Below are 6,958 nucleotides of genomic sequence, written 5' to 3' on the forward strand. Positions count from 1 at the left end.
TCTACTTCAAGTGAACAGGAAGTAACCTCTAATTTACTAATTGGTGTTGCTGTTACAGGTGAGGAGATTGGCATGCTGGAGGACATGGAGGTGGGCATCTCAGACCTGCACCGGGTGGCCTTCAAGATCACCCAGGCCAAGACAGACGACCCRTGTGACCTGCAACCTGTAGTCATCGGCAGGCGGTGAGACTCTATTACCCAGCATCCTTTAACCAGTGGTTTTGTCATTACATGGGAGATTACYTAGTGTGAAATKGTTTTTTTTTTAGAGATCAGCTTGGGGACTTCATACATCATATCATACTYTAATACAGAGTAATACATTATTATTGATCCAACTTGGCAAATTGTTTTATCAGSTSTATCAGMTGTATAGCTTTTCCTATTCTCTCTTGGACAGATCTCCGTAAACATAACTGGTACCGTATAATCTGTTGGGAAGAAATGGGATGGGTGGGATAATGAGTAGCAGTAGTTCCTGTGTTTGGGTTTTTCGTCACTGGTTATTTGGACAAATCACGATTTCGCAGGTGTTAGCATCTTTCAAATTTAGAAAGGGGAGTGCGCRTCCCGGGTGMCGCAGTAGTCTAAAGCACTGCATCGCAGTGCTAGCTGTGCCAACAGAGATCCTGGGTTCAAGCCCAGGCTCTGTCGCACCGGGAGGCCCYTGGGGCGGCGCACAATTGGCCCAGCCTCATCCGGGTTAGGGAGGGTTTGGCCGGCAGGGATATCCTTGTCTCATTGCGCACTAGTGACTCCTGTGGCGGGCCGGGCGCAGTGCACGCTGACCAGGTCGCCAGGTGTACGGTGTTTCCTCCGACACATTGGTGCGACTGGATTCCGGGTTATGTGCACTGTGTCAAGACACAGTGCGGCTTGGTTGGGTTGTGTTTCGGAGGACGCATGGCTCTCGACCTTCGCCTCTCCCGGGAGTTGCAGCGATGAGACAAGTCTGTAACTACTACCAATTGGATACCACGAAATTGGGGAGGAAAATTAAAAAAAATTAAATATGGCCTGTAACCTGCAAATAGAGAGGGTGGAGCTCCTCGTTCTGGTTCCGCTCCTCGTTCTAGCATCTCTTCTCTTAACACGTATGGACCCAGAACTTAATCGAGCAGCTGACCGATTACATGAGACTAAGTTCTGGGTTAACCGAGATTAAGCTTTTCTCTATTCACCAATTCTACCTACTGATTGAGGGGGTGTAGATTGTAGTCTACTTATTCCGAAAGCAGTAGACATACTGCAGCGAATTTGGGAGGTAACCAGGGTTGAAAAGTCCTTAAAAACATTTATTTTCCATCTGACAAAAATGAATAGGTTAGCTTCCACATGACTTACAGTGAGACATTTCCAGTTATCCAGGCTAATCTACTTCAAGTCGATTGTAATAATAAACACATGTATTTGATTGGTCGTGACTTGTATCATTATTTGAAAATATTCACTTAAGCCTGACTGTGTTTAAACAACTGATCCTGTATCTCAGTAACGGGAGTTGCAACACATTTCTCTAAATGCTGACGTGTGCTGTAAACCTGTCAGATGGGTGATACATAGTATTATATGACTATCAGACCAAGCTAATCAGTGCCATGTCAAGGCCCAGTGAAAGTTGTGTGGACATTGCGCCACCTACTTACTGTAACTTGAGACTCCACCAAGCCTCTGTTCAGGCTTGTGCTCAGATTTGAAGCGTTAAAAGTGCTTCATAGTTGATATGTGATGCTTTGATGTCCACGCATATCAAATCTCTGTTTACACTTTCTCTTTCACGCTTCGCTCCTCCCTCCCTGCCTTCTCCTTCGTTCCTTCCTAACTTCCTTCATACCTCCAACTCTCTCTCTCTTTCCCGTCCTCCCATTCTCCCTTCCTCTCCCTCTTCCCTCCCGCCTAACTCCTCCAGCGACCATTAATACTGTAGAAGTGCCATTACCGCGGCTGGTCTTCCAGACGTTACCCCATGAGATCAAAGAGGGCAAGGCGTTGCAGGTTTACCGTGCTCTTCAACGTGGGAATCAATGAACAGCAGACAATAGCAGACAGGTACCGGAACACTTTGCTTTTTACGGGCGAATCATATCTTCCACTTTAGTTCCAAATGTTATTATTCTCCCATTGACATCAGTTCATGATTAAGTGCCATTTTGACTGAAGTAGAAGTTCAGTCAACCAGCCTTTACTGATCCCTTAGTTTCTTCGGTTACACACTATGGGAGAAAAAACATTTGTTTTGGATGAGATGATGTTGTCTATAGAGTCATTTCCCATCATACTCCCAAGGTCATTGTCACCCAGTGTAATGTTATCGCCTTTGGAGCATCGAATAGGATTGTTTCTATCCAGCCAGTAAGCSTGGTTTGAGACAGGATATCGTGGCCTAAGGCTCACATTCAGAAAGAAKCAGTGTTAGTGGTCATTTATTGCAATCATTTCAAGACTGCCAGACCTACGTCACTTCTGGAATGCACACGATCAGTCTCACTGACCCGTAACTTGTACTTTCATTGTTTAAGGGGTCTGTGGATCTGTCTCCATCCATTAGGACATTCCTCACACGTGATATCTCACACTTGGGTGATAGGCATTTACAAAYTCACACTGATTGCCGTAACGGGGGGTGCTATGGTAATCAACTGACATTCCAAACTGAACAAGCATGTCTCCTGTTCCGTCATAAAATGTGATTCATATATGCAGCCTCTCATCAAATCAAATCAAAGTTTATTTGTCACGTGCGCCGAATACAACAGGTGTAGACCTTTTGACCAACACGTTTCTCATAAGGACCTATAAGCTCCGCACATTGGTTTTTCTGCTAATTAGACTTTTTCCCCCCAACTTTGAACAAGCATATCTCCCATAACGACCTATATCACTACGGTACTTAAAATGAAATGATGTAATAATTGTCACTAACTGACATAAGAAGGAGCGCTCTGTCATTCGTGGGGGACAACATGTTTACTGTAGACTTGTTCTCTCTTTCTCCCTGTACAGATTAACTTGTCCTTTCAGGTTCTCTTTCTCCCTTGTACAGATAACTTGTCCTTTCAGGTTCTCTTCTCCCTGTACAGATTAACTTGTCCTTTCAGGTTCTTTTCCCTGTACAGATTAATTGTCCTTTCAGGTTCTCTTTCTCCCTGTACAGATTAACTTGTCCTTTCAGGTTCTCTTTCTCCCTGTACAGATTAATTTGTCCTTTCAGGTTCTCTTTCTCCCTGTACAGATTAATTTGTCCTTTCAGGTTCTCTTTCTCCCTGTACAGATTAACTTGTCCTTTCAGGTTCTCTTTCTCCCTGTACAGATTAACTTGTCCTTTCAGGTTCTCTTTCTCCCTGTACAGATTAACTTGTCCTTTCAGGTTCTCTTTCTCCCTGTACAGATTAACTTGTCCTTTCAGGTTCTCTTTCTCCCTGTACAGATTAACTTGTCCTTTCAGGTCTCTTTCTTCCCTGTACAGATTAACTTTTCCTTTCAGGTTCTCTTCTCCCTGTACAGATTAACTTGTCCTTTCAGGTCTCTTTCTCCCTGTACAGATTAACTTGTCCTTTCAGTTCTCTTTCTCCCTGTACAGATTAACTTGTCCTTTCATGTTCTCATTTTCCCTGTACAGATTAACTTGTCCTTTCATGTTTCATTTTCCCTGTACAGATTAACTTGTCCTTTCATTTCTCATTCTCCCTGTACAGATTCGGAGACATCTTTGCAAGAGAGGATAAACCAGAGGAACTTTGAGATTTTAGACAGTTATTACAAATCACTAAGGGATAAGGTGCCATCAGAATGTAAGTGCATCAACTGCCACTTCAACATCAAAACATCAGAAGTATATAAATGCATCTATCATCATGCAATAGTATCCATCTTGCTTTTTTATTGAACACATTTTGACTTCATCCCACAGAAGAAAATGAGTTCTTGATATTGTAACGACGATCCATGCCCATTTGTGTATAAGCAACATACACTGAGTGTACAAAACATTAAGAACATCTTCCTAATATTGAATTGCACTTCCCGCCTTTTGCCCTCAGAACAGCTTCAATTGGTCGGGCATGGACTCAACAAGGTGTCAAAGCGTTCCTCAGGGATGCTGGCCAATGTTGACTCTAATGCTTCCCACAGGTGTTCAAGTTGGCTGGATGTCATTTGGGTGGTGGACCATTCTTGATTTACACAGGAAACTGTTGAAACCTTCCTGTTTTTGACACAAACCGGTGTGCCTGGCACATAATTCCATGCCCCGTTCAAAGGCACTTTAATATTTTGTCTTGCCCATTCACCTCTGAATGGCACACATACACCATCCATGTCTCAATTGTCTCAAGGCTTAGAAATCCTTCTTTAACCTGTCTCCTCCCCTTCATCTACACTGATTGAAGTGGATTTAACAAGTGACATCAATAAGGGATCATAGCTTTCACCTGGATTCACCTGCTCAGTCTATGTCATGGAAAGAGCATAATGTTTTGGACACTCAGTGTAGTTTTATTACAGACAGAAGATACAATGTGTCTTTATTTTACAGTCCAACACACACCACACACACCACCGTATTTCCATTCCCGTCTACCATCGATTTCAGGGTCCTGCTAAAATACAACCATGTGGGTCAGATTTGCAGACAGATACACGACCACAGAGATCTACGTTTGTGATGATGTTATTGTTGTTGTTCCACACAACAGCTCCTTTCATCCATCTGTCAGTAGTTTCCACAGATGTCCTCATTCTCGTTGTCAGTGTACCGTGTCTTTATCTTATCAATACCTGCATCCTGCCTGTCGCATGAATACACACACACACACACACACAACTCCTTCCTGTTACAGCTCTGTTGAGCAGCCAAATGAACCAACCAAAGCCAACTCGCGTTTCGTTTCCTTTCACAGGTCTGCCATGTTTTCAAACCCAGACGGACTTGAAAGATTTACTTGGAACCCTGGGCCAGAATGTAGTGACYAAGAAGAGAAAGAATGTGGAGATACTGTGGCTCGCTGGAACGGTGAGGATAGCATAAGATGCATAAAAAGTGGATCCATTCTTACACGTCTGGCTTGACGTCGTTCATGCAAACTTGTCAGCCTGCTAATGTCCCTACTTATGGAGGTTGATACATTGGTGCCCTGAGGAGAAGTTTTGAACTTGTGAATGCAATGCACCTGCTACAATGAAGACTTCATAAACATATTCGACATCTGGCAGAAGACCATGCAAGGCTCCAAATAATCCTGATCATTTAGGGGAAATCTCCCAGAGAATGGGCATCCGATTACCTAATCACATAGGTAGGCATAGAGCAGCAATGGAAGTTACACGTGACCGATTTATATCATAAACTGTATCCAGCCAAACCAATCTGGAACCCCACACACACATGACTAATAACACTATTGATAAAGGAGTAAAGGTTGAACACACACATTCCTTTCAAGCTAATTATTCCTCTGGTATTTGGCTAATGATTCCTCTGGTATATCCAGGGACTTCAGACAGTCTTTGGAAAATGAAAGCAGATCTGTTCTGGTTGTAACTYTGAGCTTCCTTCTCTTTCCCTCCCTGGTCTCTGGAATTAGCTGCGCCTGAAAAGGAATGTAGTCTGGGAAACATCATATAAGCAGCTGCATAGAAAGTAYTGRACTTTCACTTTTGAAGTGAAAATWATTTTRAGAAGAACAAAAACATGTTTTCATTGAATTCCCGATGGAGTTTCCAGGGTACTTTTCTTCCCAATTCTACCTCACAGTCAGAGTAGTTTTCAGTTATGCATTATGTTTAAAATAGTTGTTTTGTTTACGTTATTGAGGTGTTTTTCTCTGCGTGTCCCTCGGTCCAGATCTGCCGGCGGCTGAACGGGATCAGGTTCACCAGCTGTAAAAGTGCCAAAGACAGGACGTCGATGTCTGTAACCCTAGAGCAGTGTGCCCTGCTGAGAGACGAGCACCAGCTCAACAAGGATTACTTCATACGAGCCCTGACTGCATGCGGAGGTGAGAGAGAGAAACTCAACCTTAAAAGTTATTTCCTGATTTTATAGTAGGCTCCTCGCGTTCTATCTCCTCGCGTTTTCTCTCCTTGCCTCATTCTCAAAAGGAAGGAATGGGGTGGGAAGTGAACATTGAAGGGAAATCTGGGACTGGAACCTCCAATCTGCTTCACCACTGCTTGCATCACTTCCCTCTAATGTTTTGAGGTGTGTCGTGTGGGTGGTGAGTGAATGGGAGGAGGTCTACCTAAGGAATCAGAGATGGACTTTTGGAGATCCCCTTTACGTCATCTGGCCCTAGATCTATGACACTGCGTCAAACAAGACAGGCAGCAAAGCACGTCTATCACACTGTTCACTGGCACCACCCATTTCACCACCCCTAGGTGTTCAGAAGCCCCGCCCTGATAGCCTGCCTCATCCCATCTGACTGGGCAAAGTTCACATCAGAGCCACTCGTAGCTTGCATGGGCCCTGCTTGAATACTTTAGAAATGTGTCATTCCCTCCCTTCCTTCTCTCAAATATCACTGATCTGATGTGACTGGGTGGGTGAAAGCTACCTGCTGTATCTAAAGGAACCCATGTTGTCACCTATCCAATGTTGTGAGATCAGTGTATACCTAATATAGCATTTCTACAGCATTGAACAGGGCCTATAGTGCATCATGATGGCACATTCCCATAATCACCCTCTCTACTGTCTGTCCTCATGATGTCAGAAGCCCTCAACCATGTGACCTGAGGTTCCCAGAGATGAGAGCGTACAATTTTGTCAACAGAGAATTTGGCAGAAGAACACATGATCACCACAACTCCTTTTTTACATTTATTTATTTAATTATACCCCCTTTTCTCCCCAATTTGTGTATCCAATTGTAGTAGTCTTGTCCCATCGTTGCAACTCCCGTACGGACTCAGGAGAGGCGAAGGTCGAGAGCTGTGCGTCCTCCGAACTCTCTCTG

General features: G+C 43.9%; 1 long non-coding RNA gene across 1 annotated transcript; it reads left to right on the top strand.

Annotated features, from left to right (window-relative positions):
* Positions 1 to 53: 53 nt before the first annotated feature.
* LOC112079815 (uncharacterized) lies at positions 54 to 6,030 on the top strand. The gene is made up of 5 exons (XR_002896063.2): positions 54 to 185; positions 1,912 to 2,051; positions 3,698 to 3,793; positions 4,901 to 5,013; positions 5,845 to 6,030. It is a non-coding gene; the product is annotated as an uncharacterized lncRNA (long non-coding RNA).
* Positions 6,031 to 6,958: the final 928 nt, after the last annotated feature.

Source organism: Salvelinus sp. IW2-2015, unplaced genomic scaffold (assembly GCF_002910315.2).
Source record: "Salvelinus sp. IW2-2015 unplaced genomic scaffold, ASM291031v2 Un_scaffold9711, whole genome shotgun sequence".
Taxonomy (NCBI): domain Eukaryota; kingdom Metazoa; phylum Chordata; class Actinopteri; order Salmoniformes; family Salmonidae; genus Salvelinus; species Salvelinus sp. IW2-2015.